We start from the raw sequence: 16,680 nt of genomic DNA, 5'->3' as shown, positions 1-16,680 counted from the left end.
CTTTTCAACAAACTATGTCATGAATGTGGCCATAAGATTTATCATTTGGCTTGAAAGCCATGAATCCTCACACATGATTGCCCATTTGGCTTAAAATAATTGCCGTATTAACAATTTATTATTTTTCCTGGTAACTTTGCCACATATAATGACACAATGCAAACATTTTCCATTTTTTGATTTTTTTTGAATTTTTCATGGCCATTTCAAAATGCGGTCAAAACAGCGGGTATGACCATTCCTACCAAGTGGTTGAATCTTGGAAACAGATACTTGTGTACCTAGAAATGATTTTTGGGAAAAATAAAGAGCACACTATAATGCAGTCGCAGTTCAAATTTGACCCGCTTCCATTTGATTCAACGACAATTTGTCTTTTTCACGAGAGGTGGATAAAAGCCTTTAACACCCAACCATTTGGTCAATTGCACATTAAATATGGCTTATTATGTTAGAAAAATGATTTGCTCCAATTTTGCAACAAATATATGGTAGGTCCTTCACAAAAAAAGAAATTTTGGGTAATTGAAAAATGGAAAATGAATTTTCCGTCCAAAGAAAATGAAAACTTTCTTAGGCAACATTGTTTGTCATTCCAATACGCACCCTTGTGCATAATATGAGATCATTTCAATAAACTATGCCCTGATTGTGGCCATAAGATTGATCATTTGGCTTGAAGGCCCTATATGTTTACACATGATAGCTCATGTCTAAGAACAATTTTTAAAAATAATTGCCATATCACAAGTTTATTATTTTACCTGGTAACTTTATCACATGTAATGACACAATGCGAAGGTTTTCCAATTTTTTTTTGAATTTTTCATGCCCATTTCAAAATAGGTCAAAACGGAGGGTATGACCGTTCGTAGCTAGGGCTTGATTTTTATAAATATTTTGGAGTATCTATGAAGAAATAGATACTTTTGTACCTAGAAATTATTTTGGAAAAAATAAATAACAAACTATGAGGCAGCTGCAGTTCAAATTTGACATGCTTCCAACTTAATCGGCAGAATTTTTTCTTTTTCACGAGAGGTGGATAAAAGCTTTTGACACCCAACCATTTGGTCAATTGTATGTTAAATATGTAGTCGTATTTTAGAAAATTGATGGAGTTCAATTTTGCAACAAATACTTTGTAGGTTCTTCACAAAAAACCCAAAATTTGGCACTCGGAAAATAATTAAAAATACCTAGAAAGATCAGAAATGCATACATATTGGCCCTCATCATAAAATGTGGTCTAACTTTAGTGAAAATTTGTGTGGTGCCCTTTTGAAAAACATTTTTGATAGATGTTTCACAAAATTCCTCTATTTTTAGTATTTGCAAACTATTTTAAATCACTGATTTTCTGAACCAATCAGAACCCTTCCCATGGATCGATGACATGGCGCCCATCCATCCATCCATCCATCCATCTCTCCATCCCACATCCATCCATCCATCCATCTACAGAAACAAAAACTAAAAAACTAGCCCCAAACCCTAGCTCAGACCCCCCATCCAACCCTTCCTCCCTCGTCCAAATATCCTTGCCGCTGCCACCTCCTCCCCGTCCCCGCCCCCCTCCCGATCCCCACCTCCTCCCCGTCCCACCTCCTCCCTACCACACCCCATCCCAATCTCCATAGTCCGGACCGCTCCAAACCCCCATCCCTCCCTCCCTCCCTCCTTCCTAGATCTAAACCCTCCCCCGGAACCCTAGCTAGCCCGTGGCGCCGCCGCGCCATTGCGGGGCTCCTCGCGCAAGCGCACGGCCTCCGCCAAGGCCGCGTCCGAGGCCGACCAGGAGGCCTCGGTCACCAAGCGCCCCCGGAAGGGCACCTCCTCCGGCAAGAAGAATCCGGCGCCCAAGGCCGCCAAGAAGCAGCAGAAGGCCACCAAGGTGCCGCGAGAGAAGAAGGAGAAGGCGGAGGGGAAGCTGGCGGCTGAGGAGGAGGTGTGCGGGGAGGAGCCCGGTGAGGAGGGGCTGGCACTCGGGGAGGAGGCTGAGATGGACGCCTCCTGGGAGTAGCAGCAGGAGACGGCGGCGGCGGCCAAGAGGTGCGTGGCACGGCCGACATAGAAGGCTCGGAACATGGCCGCCGGAGACAGTGAGCCCGAGTTCCTCGGCGAGCCCGTCCCCACCGACGAGGCCCGTGCCAAGTGGTCGCAGCGCTACCAGCGCGGCTCCCCCAAGCGGTGCGTCTCGGATCTCATCTTTAGCCTGCTTTTCTTTTCGGCCGGTTGGTTGCTTTGTGTTGACCCTTGTGTCGTTGCTGCTCCTGCGCAGGCCAGAGCAGGATGGGGACATGAAGGTGCGCATCCACTACCGCTCCGACAAGGCGACGACATGGACTACATGCTCGGCGATGACGTCTACGTCCTGGTAACGGATCAACTCCGCACCTCTTCTTCCCTGTCTCGCTTCTACCATAAAAGTGCTTGCTTTCCTTCGTGAAGTTCGCATGTGCACTTGAGTTCTGTTGCTTGGTTCGTTCAATGGAGCAATGTGTAAAGCCTTGTTTTTTTGTTCTGCTAGTAGATAATAGTAGTTGCCCCAATTGCATGTAGTAGTTACTGTCTAAATCCACACAGAATAGGTGTGGCACCCACATAAAAAAGGCTTCTCACATGATTTGAAATGGATGCAGTCTGGAATATTTGTATTTTCTTACAAAATGCCCTGTTCATTTCTGCCATTATTAAATTCCTGATTGTACATTGGATACTCTAAATATCACCTAATTTGTATCTACCCTGCAAAGTTTGTACTACTTGTTTACACATTGTTCTTAACTGTCAACTTAATTATTGGGCAGACAATGTCTAGCAACCAAATAGTTGAGCTCTCATATTGTCATCCTGCTTCAGTAACCACTTCCTATCTGAAAATTTGATTTCTTCATTACCATTTATAGGCTGGGGAAAATGAGGCAGATTACATTGGCCGAATAACTGAGTTTTAGAGGGTGTTGACAAGACCAACTACTTCACATGTCGCTGGTTCTTTCGTCCAGAGGACACGGTGCGTATTGATTGAGCATTGTTGTGGTATGCGCACTCTGTACTTATGTATGCCTAGATAGCGGCAAACTAACAATTGTCTTGCAGGTGATATCTAGAGCCAAGTGTGTCAATGATCAAACCCATGACCCAAAGCGTGTGTTTCTCTGTGAGGAAAAGAATGATAATCCACTTGATTGCATCATATCAAAGGTCAAGATAATCCATGTTGATCCAAATGTAGGTGCCACTATTTAAACTTTGTCAATTGTTAAAGTGTCATTTTAATATTTTTTCTCACTTTATGCTTCCCTTGCTTTCAGACGGATTCAGCGACCAAGGCCAAACTGGTGCCTGGCACTGACTTGTACTATGACATGTCATATTCTGTTGCTTATTCTACATTTGCTAACATCCCATCAGGTAATTGCAGTTTCATGCTTACATTAGCTTCATATGGCAACACACATGCACAAACTAGCTATTTATCTGTGCACTGTATGCCGCTGCTGCATGTTTTATACACAAACTAGCTATTTATATGTTCACTGTATGGTAATTGCAGTTTCATGCTTACATTAGCTATATATGGAAACACACATGCACAAAGCGGTGCGTCCCTGATCTCATCTCTTTCTTGCTTTTCGTTTCGGCCGGTCGGTCGCTTTCTGTTGACATTTAATCTTCGGGATTCTTGTGTGGGGTTTCCTATGGAGCTGCGGCGTGGTCATTGGTCTAAGTAGCGGTGGTGGCACACATAAGGGATCAAGGTTCTGGGCAGACTGGGTTCTCCGACAACTACGACATTATGGTCATTTGCTTGATTGGCTGATTGGGCGTTTTGTTGGTTCCATCAGGTAACACAGCACAGGGAGTTCTGGTGAACGTTCGTTTCCCCTGATTGGTTGTAGGATTCAGATCCGTACCTTGTTAATTTAATCGAGCAGAATTTTGTGTTGATGTCATCTTGAAACTCGAGGGTTAATCCTTGGCCTGTTTTCAATTCAGCATCCCACATTAACCTTGTCTGATCTTGTCAAATCGGTCAAGATCTGATAGTGTTGTGCTTGTGGAAAAACTACAAAGCTATAGATTTGAGGGGAAAAGATTTCGGCAGAAGATAAGATTATTGTTTGCCTATCTGTCTTGTTTTTTTGGAAAAGCCATAAGATAGCATACATATGTTCTTATTAACTTAAATTTCAATCACTAGTTATACCATCCTACTTAATATTTCCTTCATCTGACACCCATGTGTGAGGGGCCAAATGCTTAATTCAGTCTTATTGATGTCATCTTTAATCATCGTGGGGTGAGTAATCTCGCATGTATTATTTTCAAAAAATGCTTTATCAACAAACTCATGAAAGCTTCGTCTCTCATTGTATTTTTCATCTGTTGGAATGCACCCTGTCTTTTTAGATGGATAACATCATGTTATCATATGCGATAGAAAAATTCCAGAATAATATAAATCTTGACTCCGTCGGTGCGGGGCTGGTTGCAGGCTGATTAAGAACGACGTGTTCAAGCAGGACTGGCGGGCGGAGGGGTGGGGCCACATCCTGCGCTACTTTGCGCTCAAGTGGGCGCTCTGCTTCCTCGTCGGCGCCCTCACCGCCACCGCCGCCTTCGTGGCCAACCTCGGCGTCGAGAATGTCGCCGACACCAAGTTCGTCGTCACCTCCTACCGCACGTTCACGCGTAGGTAACTCATAGTGTCCATTGTATCTCTGCTGGACTGAACTGACTATGATTTAGTAGGTGTGAACATCGACTTGACTTGCATCTACTGGAGGTGTGAATTAATTTTACCTGATGTGTGCAGTACATGTTACTTATTACAATGTAGCCTAGATATCCATCTAGTCACAGGAGATGCAAGTTTCACAAAATTCTTGACTAATCCAACAATAAACAAGTATTTCTGTTAATGTGTTGTTGTCCTTTCATGCTAGATAGTGATGTCAAATTACTGTTGCTGGTTCTTTCATGCTAGATAGTGATGTCAAATTACTGTTGTTGTTCTTTCATGCTAGATAGTGATGTAAAATTACTGCTGCTGTCCTTTTCATGTTCGATAGTGATGGCAAATTACTGGTGTGTTGTTGTTATTGATGTTATTGTTGTTGTTGCTGTTGTTGACCTATATCTAGATATGATCAGAATTTATAACATCAAAGTAACGCTCTTGTTGCTATGCAGCCTAGGATTGCATTTTTAAACATTCAATACAATGCAGTTGTACTCTTGAACCGATTGGTTTGTATCATTTCCATTAGCCCAATTTATATCACGTCCTTTTCTTTTTTGCTTGTGATTCTGTTTGATTATTATAACCACTATTGTATCGAGTATGCTTTATAGCAAGCATACCCTGCTAACTGCCAACCGTAATTTGTTTCTGAAGCACCAACCGTAATTTGTCCATACAGTAGCTTCCACCACTACACAACACAGACAACTTAAGCTTTCTTTTCTTTGTTGTTTGTGCCTAAAATAGCTTTCTGAGAAAGTCAACGATGATATTTTTTATACTAACTTTTGCTGGATTATAGCCAGTAATTAGGTGTCCAGTTTGTCCTGCACGCGTAGGATTCTGTGTTATTGTAATCTAGTAGATGGATTTATGGGAACTGTTTTCACTTTTGTTAAGTGATGTAGTACTAATGCTATAAAACCTTTATCCAAAAAACTAATGCTATAGAATAACCCAAGATGCTTCAAGACCATGTAGTTTTCTCGTTGACAGAAGTGGCATGCCTGCTTATTTTAATTGCAACTTGCCATGTTGTAGTATCTATCTCATGAGATTGCAGCTTAGTTACCAACCATTGACAACAAAAGTTATATGCTATTAATATTTGAATGTAGATACAATATTTGGATCCATCATTGTCTAATGTTTGATGATGTGTACATCTTATTCTTATTTTTTGCACAGGTGAAGTACAAAGCCAAGTGTGAAGCTATGAAGCATATCAACAAAGAGTAGCATATAGATTGTAATAGTAGGCAGTAGTAGGCATATCTGGGTTGTGCTGTAGTGTAGAGATTGTAATAGACAAATTTAATGTTGGTTCGGAGGAATTTCATTTGCTCCCTAGCCTCTTTGAAGTATTGATTGTGAATGTGATTTGAATACCTATGAAATCGCAACGTGACAAGGGGACCAAGTTATGATATTTATTTTACAAAATGTGAAATTTCTGACGTGTGGGACTAATTTTGAGATCAGCATGACATGTGGGACTAGTACAAAAATAAAATGGCCAAAAATAAAATCAAATGAAAGTAAAAGGCCACAACCCAAAATTAAAAAAAGGCTAAAATGTTGGGCCTGGCCCAAAAATGAAAAAAGGCCAAAACTAAAAGTGGACCAAATGTATTTGGGCACTAAAAGGCGAGGGCCCAAATTATGATTATACAAAAAATTTCAAAAAAAAACTAGAAGTGGCTGTAGATAGGCTAAGGCCCAAAAAGAAGCCCAATGAGAAAAAGCCCAAAAAAATAAAACCAGCCCATGTGATCAATTGAAGTGGGTTGGGCTCATTTCAATCATGACGTTTTGATTTCGTCGTAATTTTCCCATGTAGGACTGCCACGTAGGACTAGGTTAAATTGCCAACGATGATTTAGGATTGTCGTAAAGGTTACGACGATCGAGGAATCGTCGTAAAAGTTACGACGATTTCTATCAAAACGTCGTTGCTGTCAGTTTTTGACGCTTGGTTTTTCGTCGTAAGACCGTCGTAAATTAAAAACCGTGACTATGCAGCGAAGAAAATATAGCGTCGTGTATTAGCATATTTCTTGTAGTGATCATGATTCAAACGCATCTAATTATTAGTGGAAAACAAACAATGTTTGACCTTTTACTGTTTGTGAAACATTACCTAATCCACATGGGCCATGTTAGAAACTGTGTGATATCTTCATCATCACACATGAGATTTCCCTGGCAATTGTGTGACATGCATGATATTATCGCACACATTTCCCAAAAAATTAATGCATGGCATTGTCTTTGCATCGGGAACGGTTTCCTTTTGGCTCACGTGTGAGATAGGGTGCTATCACAAACGATTGAAGAGGTCCTACGCACATGTACAAGTGCTACAAATCGTGTGTGATTTCTTATGTATCACCAACATTTTAGTGTATGTCTCGTGTGCTTTTCCTGTAGATCACACATGGTTGCACTATGAGTTGCGAGTGCTTTCCATTCTGGACCGCACATGCTTGGTTGCTTGAACCGTGTGCACTAAAATGACCAGGTTATTGTAAAAGGTCGCATTTCAATCACCCTACGAATAGCAAATTCGCCACAAAATAGTATCCACATGAAGAATATTCATCATAATTCGCCACCATATGCATTGAACAATTAGTGTTCATACGAAGAACCTTTATCATAATTCGTGTCCATATGCAATAGAGCAAATGCTAGATAAATTCCACACATGTATGGACATACGTAGTACATAATCATATTGTATGAAATACGAAGACATGATCACATGGAAAACGATGCATCCATGTGTATATGTTTAGCTAATAATACTATATGAATGCATACTTATTCTTGATGGATATGAATATTGAAATCTTTGACGTCTTTAGTGGGCTTGATATAGTGTTTCGCAAAGAAGGTGCTCATAAATTTCCTAATATACATCAATTCATCTGCCATGAGTGGTTTAGAGGTCACCGTTCCGAAGATCAACTGCAGGATTTTTAGATCATAATGTGACATAAGTGTGGAGTAGAAGATTGTAATGAAGAAACAAACTTACTAGTTCAAATGTTGTGAGCATCGACACTACATAGAACATGTGTACATAGGTTCATCATGTGTGCGCACACGTAGTATCCACATAGGTTGGTCCCTTGTTGTTGTTGGGGACACTAATTTTTTTACAATATTAGTGAGTATTTTCCCTCTTAGGAACAACATAACCCGTGTAAGTTGTTTCTTCTTTTCTTTGGATATAAATAGAAAGAAGTTTACTTAGAAACTGGAACACTTGACTAGCATTTTGTGAAAATAATAGGTTTTGTTGCCTTGTCGGAGAAACGATCACATGCTCTAGTTGTAGAATCGTCTCCCTCCTAAAGTTATGTTCTTTGACAATACACGGAAAATAAAGAAGAATTTTCACATACTCAATTCTTGAACCAGATATGGACACAACATATTAATATCGAAGAATTCAATACCTATCCATGAAATCCTGAAGATCATTCACATACCGAGACCTATATAACTCTCTCACAGAATCCAGGTAGTAAACTGTGTTGCGTTTTGGAATAGTGACCACCAAAATCTAGTGCTGGCTACAATTAAAAAAACGTTGAATTTACGAACTTTGTGAAGAACTAAAAGAGTACCAATGTATGCGTGGTTGTACATTTAACTTACCATTCGTGATATGTCCACATAAATAATTCTACTACGTGTAACTTAAACAAGATATTTACGACATGATCAATGGAATCCATGTGTGTAACATTAGTACATAACAAAATGTCATTTGGTTAATCAGGATCTATGAAATACACATGCACCCTCAGTGCTCTCTGCACTGTCAATCCCCTGATAAGAATACATTACTTTAAGTTTTTTTTCATTTACAACCTTGAATGGAGAAGTTGGTCAGAGGTTGTGAAGTATTTACAATATCAAGCATTTGACAAGAGTGGAAGCAAGCTAATTGGAGTTGAAGAAGAGATGAAAGTCCTCGAATTCCACATTGATGGTGCCCTCACGGTGATTGGAATGCCTACTATTGTAGTGCACTTGCAGAATGATAGTATCTTCTCCTTATGACATTATGTCCATGCAATATTTATATAACTTGCCACAAGTGGAACTGCACTCCTCATAGTATTTGCCAACAAGAAATGGCTCGCCATGCTTGTACTTGCGTGCTTCACATGGGTCTTCATCAGCCATGCGATGTTTGTCTTCGAAGAGTCTTTGCAGCAGAATGCTCTTGTTCTCATCCCTCCTCTTTTTTTGTCATGTGTAATAAAAATTGCCAATTTTACAAGGAAGCTAAATATAAATGCAATAGTCTTTGTAGTAGAAGATGCACATCGACGGTGTTTGAATGAGATCAAATTACTAGTGACAGTTCTGTACATTTTGCTGTCAAACATGCCAATCTGTTAAAAACTGTTGCTCTTGCACCTTGTTATTTTCAAGAAGTATGAGAATTTGTTTACTTAATATTTCCATGTGGTGCTGATGCTAGCCATGTTTCTGTGCATAATTAGACCTTCCTCATGTTGAATAAACTAAAATTCATCATGTCTACTACCATGTTGTAAATTTTCATACCATGCTTAGTCATGTAGCATATAGTTGTCTTGTTGTCAAAATGCCTTTTGTTTAAGACGGTTTTTTCACTAAGACCTAAAATGCTATGTTTTATAGTCATGTTGTGTGATTCCTACCATGTGATTTGAACAAATATATAACATATTACTACTGGTGTAGATTCAAATGCACTCACAATCGTAGAACTATGATAGTGTCTTAATCACATCCAGAATCAAAAAGCACACGGGGAGTATGTGAATCTTGCCTAATATAACAAATGATTTCTAACAAAGATAGTTAGGCTAAACTTCTTTGCACGTCCCACAAACTTTCTCCCGCTGTACCCAGATTCAAAAGCTCATAACTTCATGGACGGAAATTGATGTTGACCATGAACAGGCAGGTCTTCAGCTACCCCACTCCATTCCTTGGAAGTGATTTCTCTAGATAGCTACAAGAGAAAGAAATGGCTCAAACCGGCCTCCCTCTTTAAAATCCCCAATTCCAAACCAAAACCCTAAACCAAGTTGAGCCACAGATAAGAAAGACGAATACCTGGCTGGTGAGTGATTCGTCATCAGAGATACCGCTTGAGGGACATTCTAGGAAACCATGGTGTGTCTGTCGTGGTCGTATGCTAGATGAAGAGATCTAGTGACAACGCTGGGGGGGGGTAACGGGGGAAATGTGTCCCTTGGGGGAGAAGCAAAATATTTCAGTTGTTTGCGAATATTTTTGCTAGGTGGACGGGAACTTGGTGTGCAAAGATTAATTAGACCCTAGATACTCGTGATCTACATTGGGTTTCTGCGAAGAGGAACAGATTATCGTAGCACAGAGTGGGAAAGTATTTCCTCTGTTATGAAATCAAGGTTTATCAAACCAATATGAATATCAACCACAATCGTCTTTAGTGGCTGCACACAAAAGAACAAACAACTTGCACCCAACACGGGCAAGAGGGTCGTCAATCCTCTTGTCTTGTTATTTGCAAGAAAGTGAGGTGTAGATAATTGTAGATAACAAAATAAAATAAAAACAAGTAAATGGCAGCAAGGTAATGGAGGTTTTATCAATATGTTCTGAATAGACCCGGGGGCCATATCTTTCCCTAATGACATTTCTCATGGAAAAATAGCATACAATGGGTAAACAAATTACTGTTGGACAATTGATTGAAAAGCAGATAGTTATCCGGTATTCACGGAACTGATCATGTGTATATATGCATCACGTGCATAAACAAATAGGTCGACTCCTACCTACACCTATTACTATTACTTCCCTTGAAGAGCATCTATGCTTGCCTCTCTACCTATTAAGTTCATGACGAACGAAGTAATGCATGGCGTAAGATGACATGATGTAGACAAAGTAAACTCAAGCAATATGAATAAACCCCATCGTTTTTTCCTTAGTAGGAGGAACACAAAGACGCTTCATGTCCCCTTCTGACACCGGGATATGGAAATTCGCCAGGTTGAACCTACCACAACGCACCTCTCTCACCAAAGAAATACCGATCTAGTTGGCCAAACTATTTCAATAGATCATAGAGAATTACGAAGCTATTATAATGATGCATATAAGAATCATATAAGTATTCAGAGGTGACTCAAATATTTATCATGAATAATCTGAACATAAACCCATAATTCATCGGATCCCAACAAACGCACTACACAAAAGGAATTACATCATGGATCAAAGTGAATATGCGATGATAATTGTATTAAAGATCAAAAAGAGAGATTGCCATCTAGGTACTCACTATGGACATGTAGGTCTGTGGTGAACTACTCACACATCATCGTGAGGTTAGCAAGGTTAATAAAGAGTTCCTCCATGATCGACCCCCCCTCCGTCAGGGTGCCGGAACGGAGCTCCAGATGGTCTCCCATTGAAACAGAGGCTTGCGGTGGCATAAAGTGTCTTTTGGGACTCCCTGTGGTATTTTTGGCATAAATAAGAATTTATAAGCCCAAGAACGGAGCAAGGAGGTCCACGAGGGGGGCACAAGCTATCAGCCCCCAGGCCGCACCCCGATAGCTTGTGGGCCCCTCGTGGGGCCTCCGCTTTCTACCGATGCTCGTTAGTCTTCTTTTGGTCCAGAAATATCATCAAAAAGTTTCAGGGCAATTGGACCTCAGTTGGTATGGAAAACATGCAAAGTGAAAAACACGCAGAAAACAAAAATGGGCACTACGCACTGGTGAATAGGTTAGTGCTAAAAATAATATAAAATGGTAAATAAATACCCCAAAGCATACTAGAATGATAATATATCAACATGGAACAATATTATAGATACGTTGGAGATGTATCACCCCTCCCCTTGTATTCCCCGGTTATAGAGATTCATCACACACGGTTTCTCTGCTTTTAGCATGTGCAATGATATAGAACATAAAAAATTTCGCCCCTCCCCATGTATTCCCTGGTTATAGTCCACATCCACGTCATTGCAAAATTTAGCGCTAACTACTGACTTAGGTTTGCAAATTAGAGGACACTGTCACACCCTGTTTTTACCTCACTTCAACTGTAGCCTTTTCAAAATTTTGAGTTTATTAAAACTTCTTAAGAAAGTGCTATCAGTGCCATGATTGACATTGTTTGTATGTATGCTTGAGTGAGAGGATACACAAACAACATTTTCGTAACATGTTATTTCCAAAAAGATCCTTTTCTAATTTTGGCTATTTCAAAACCTTGCTTTGGGTTTGCACTACAAGTCCCTGATTTCAAGGGTGTGCCTTCACCCAAAGATTGTATACTCGTTTTAGCACTATTATAACTCTCCAATATCATAAAATAATTATTTTATAAACTGTTTTTCTATTTTATTTCCTTGTCCTTTTCCCAGGCCAAAAATGATATTTCTGTATGGAAAATTAATTTTCTGCCTTAGAAAAATCTGAGAAAATTTGCGGATACTCACAGGAATACCTATTTTCAACCCCTATTTATGCTCAAATTATTTGAGCAAATCCTTGAATACCTATTTTGTGTGTTTTAACCTTTTGACCAATAAATTCCGAGAAAATTCTTGCATGCTTCTCAAGCTATATTTGGTGGGCATGCCAAATTTCACCGCATTCTAAGGTGGTTTGGTTCACCAAATAATCCTAAAACCCTCTCTGTCCAGAATCAAGTTGGAGTAACTCCACATAGCGAAGTTTGTCCAAATGGCTTGAAACTTTGTAGGTGTGCTCAAAACCCCAAATGGGGAGAACCTGTCAAAAATTGGATTTGTGGGGATTAATTTGGCCAAATTTCCTTTTGAAAGGACATAACAGCCCATTTGGGGGTGATTTCAAGTTTGCACTGCCAAATTTGTCCAATGGAGTTCAAATTTGGTCAAGCATCCTTTTTTGCATCAAACCCAATCATGTTAACTTTCAGCACGAGTGGTGAATGTTAACTACCCCAAACACCTCTCGAACACCTTCTGCGAGCATGGTCAAACAACACTTATCACTCTCTACACCCACTCCCTTTCCATTAAACTCAAAGAACAAGCTGCCAGTACCACTCCTCAACTGCAGACGAGTGGCCCCTACTTAGTTCCAAGAAGGTAAGCCAAAATCTTCACTTTAGTCTTTGGGTCAAGGCTGACAGCTCCTCTTTAATCACTTCCTTTGACCAACAATGAGACCCTCGGCTCTCAAACGGCTAAGGGGTATCTAACCCAACCCCTGGACACGCCAGACACAACCAAAGCAACCCAGATTGCACCACATGTCGTGGCATGCCAAAACTGCACTCTGGGCGTGCGACAGGGTGCACCCGAGGCAAGGGAGGTCAGCCCCGGCCGGTTCACACCTCCTCTCCGCGTCTTCAAAAACCCTCCTAAATTAGGACAGCCTCAGGGCCCCTCCTCCCGCTCTCTACTGAGCAGGGCAACGCATGCCTGTGCGCACCAGATTCGATGACAAGAGTGCGGCCTCGCAGCATGCACGCACTGAGCATCCTCTGTCTCATTGAGTCACTGGGTCCTAAACCACGTCCGCGAAACCGTGGTATCGACACCGAGCTCCCTCTCCCTATCATGCAATCCACTGTGAAAGCACCGGTTCTCCCACTCGGTACACCCTTGCTGGCCTATAAATAGGCCTCCCCCTTTGCTCCAGCACCTCACACCACTCCTCCACACCCTTAATCGAGCCCCTAGCCACCCTATTCGAGCATAGAGAGCTCCAATGCTCGAGATGGACCGAGGCCCTGCCGCTTCTGAGCTCCGTCGATCTCGGGTTATAGGCCAGCTCTCGCGCTCCTCTCACCTCCTCCGTGAGCATAGTGAGCTCACGGAGCTTCTCCACCTCTTCCCCGAGCGATTCCCTGTCTGTAACACCCTTCTCCTCCACCTCCCGAATCAGCTCTATCGTGGCCTCGTCGTTGCTGGTGAACCAAGGCCTCCCCGTCGTTCCTTAGACCACCAGAAGGTAGGCGGCGATGCACCGGTTCCATTCCTGCCATCGCTGGGTAATGAGGGCATCGATATCGCCACCGGCGTGCCTCCCCTCCCCCGTGTACAGAGGAGGAAGACGACCTCCACAGGCATGCCCCACTTGTCGGTGGCCCATCGATCCCCCTCTCTCCTCTCTCTGCCGCTGACCGCAGGGGCCCGTGCATCAGGTTTGAACCTGACGACGCGTGCGCCTGGGCTGCTGGCTGGCTAACTAGCCGGTTGGCCAGTTGGGCTGGCCCAGCCAATGGCTGAGCCCCCTTTTCTTTTTATTTTTAATATGTTTTGAAAAGATTTTTGCTGAGATTATTATTTAGTCAAATTTAATTATTTTTCCACCTCAATTCTTCTAAAAATGTGTAGAATTTAATAGAGCTGTTATAATAATTTTTATGAAAACTTTTCTGCATAGATATAAATAAAAGGCTTATTTTGAATACTTTAGCTCGTGTTAATTGGATTTTAAAAATATTTTTTCATGAAACCCAGAGGAAAATATTTGTAAAACTATAATATAAATTTATCAGAATAGGATAACATTTTTAAAGTGAGTTTGCGCTCTGTTTTTTGAGTGATCTACTTATTTTATTACTATTATTACGACGATAGATTCCGTGTTCAACGAACGAATTGGGATCGAAGACCACGGATACCTAGCTAATCATGGCAAGCAGCCCTTTGACCAAGTTTGAGGAAAATATTTATTGCATGCCATGTAGAGGAACTATTTCCGCTTCATATGATCATGAGTATTCGATAAACCATCGATGTGGTGTTACCGATGGTTCCTCTGGACCTCTTGCATTTGAGCCTGATCCTACCACCTATGAGGATCACACTGATATTATATTGACAAGTATACAGTAGAGCTACACATAGTAGAAGCATAAGCATCATGATGGTAAAGTTGATATCAAATGTTTACGAAAACCCCGTCGGGTGCCACTAATGCCCGAGGGTGATGACGTTGACTTGGTGGCCACTTATGAATAACTGGTGCAACTGGTATATTTCGTGTGAGTGGTTTCTGAAATAGGATTAGATTTATGACGTGTCGACCGTCCCAACCTTACATGTGCGACCACGTTACCCCTATATGGGATAGGGATTTGATGATTACTTTGGTCGGTGTTAGCAAATAGCCACATTACTAGTGGCGGGAGTGATATCTGGTCACTCTCATGACGGGGTCGTACCAGCTAGGTCGACTATGCCGTTTTTACGTGTTCCGGGCACACCGTTGGTCCTCGCATGGATGATATGGTCCAGAGTTGGTGCTCGTAAGACGTACATCATGAGGGATGGGTTCCAATTGAGTGGAAATCTTTGTCTAGTATCATTAGGGCAAAGGCAATGATCGGGTACTTACATCGGGTATGTTATATACCGCGAGTCGTGGATGACGCGGAAGTTTCTCGGATCTTGTGGGTATAGCGTACAACTTCTGTAGAGTGTAAAATTATTCGAATAGCCATGTCCATGGTCAAGGACAGTTGGGTAATCCTGCTTAAACTACGTCCAGCTGTTTCTGCATAAACCAAGTGTGTGTGTGTGTATGTTTACAGTGTGATGTGAAAGAGTTGATATGACCAAGTTTGGTGACTTGGCATATCAGGTGAACCCGAAGTGTTCAGCCCTCAACAAATATGTTGATGTTTGTAACCCGTTCTCCTGAATACCATCTAGTTATGATGCATATTTATTCAGATTCAAGCTTGCTTTCCGCAGAATGTTATCATACGAACTGCATTATCCATATTGTGGGCTGTTTGCGAGTACATTCAAAGTACTCACTGGCTTGCCACTGGTTATGTTATTGACCAGACATGGAAGAACCGGAGTTTGGATAAGAATTCTTCATCAGAGACGGACACGCGAACTAGGATGCTTCCCAGTCAGAATGCTGTTGGTGAAGGCTGATGGCATGGGCTCTCGTTTATTTCCAAGATTTCCGCCAGTAGTTGTATCGGTGTGATTGGCCTTGTAGGCCCTATCTATATGAGACTTGACCATGATGGTAATTTGTTGTATTAAACAGTATGTTGGATGTCATACTCTTAATATTCAGTATATGTGTGTTCGGTGAGGATTGATCTCTCGGATCACTAAGCACGTTCATTCGGCTATCTCGGCTCGTAAGTCGGGGTCCCCACAGACACACAGCTCAAAGTTACTAAACCGAGCAACTTCACTAAATAATCAAGCTGCTTGAACTAGACAAAGTTCTAACAAAAGACCGTCTCTCTACACAAATGCTATTAGTACTACGCATAATTTTAACAAAGACATAGACGATCCGGCGCCCTATACCTCACCGATGTTTGATGAGATTTCGATAACTTGTTCGTGCGATATTCCGCCGGTATTGGATTCCGCGTCCCCCACGCAGAATTCGACCACGATGATGTCATCACCATCGGTGTCGCCCTCATCGTTGTAGTACTCATAGTAGTGGCACCTCCAGAGCTCATGTTGGTACTCCACCGCTGGTTCCTCAATGGAAAGGCGCTTCTCGACCTCCTCTTGAGCCACGCGCAACTCCTCCAAGCTCTCATCACTCTCGGACAGCGCCCGCATCTCCACCTCCTGCTCGAAGGTCTCGTGGGGAAAGAGCTTCATGGCCTCCGCCGCCGCAGGGTTGACATTCATCTCGGCATACACAACAGCTGCCTCTTCGGACGTGTGGTGCATGCTGGATTTCGAGGAAGCCTTGGGTATCTTGACGTGGGCGTTCTCGATATTGGCTTGGATCTCCTTGACCCGGGCCAGGGCGACCTCCACGGCATGATATGCTACTCGAGCGCTCTTGGCATTTGCAGCCGCCATCGCAGCAGCTGCAGCTACCTTCCCTTTCGGCCTCTACAAAGGCCCTGTCGGAGGATGTGGCTGCGCT

Source organism: Hordeum vulgare, chromosome 2H (assembly GCF_904849725.1).
Source record: "Hordeum vulgare subsp. vulgare chromosome 2H, MorexV3_pseudomolecules_assembly, whole genome shotgun sequence".
Taxonomy (NCBI): domain Eukaryota; kingdom Viridiplantae; phylum Streptophyta; class Magnoliopsida; order Poales; family Poaceae; genus Hordeum; species Hordeum vulgare.
The sequence above is the reverse complement of the archived record's forward strand: the minus strand, read 5'-3'. Positions refer to the sequence as shown.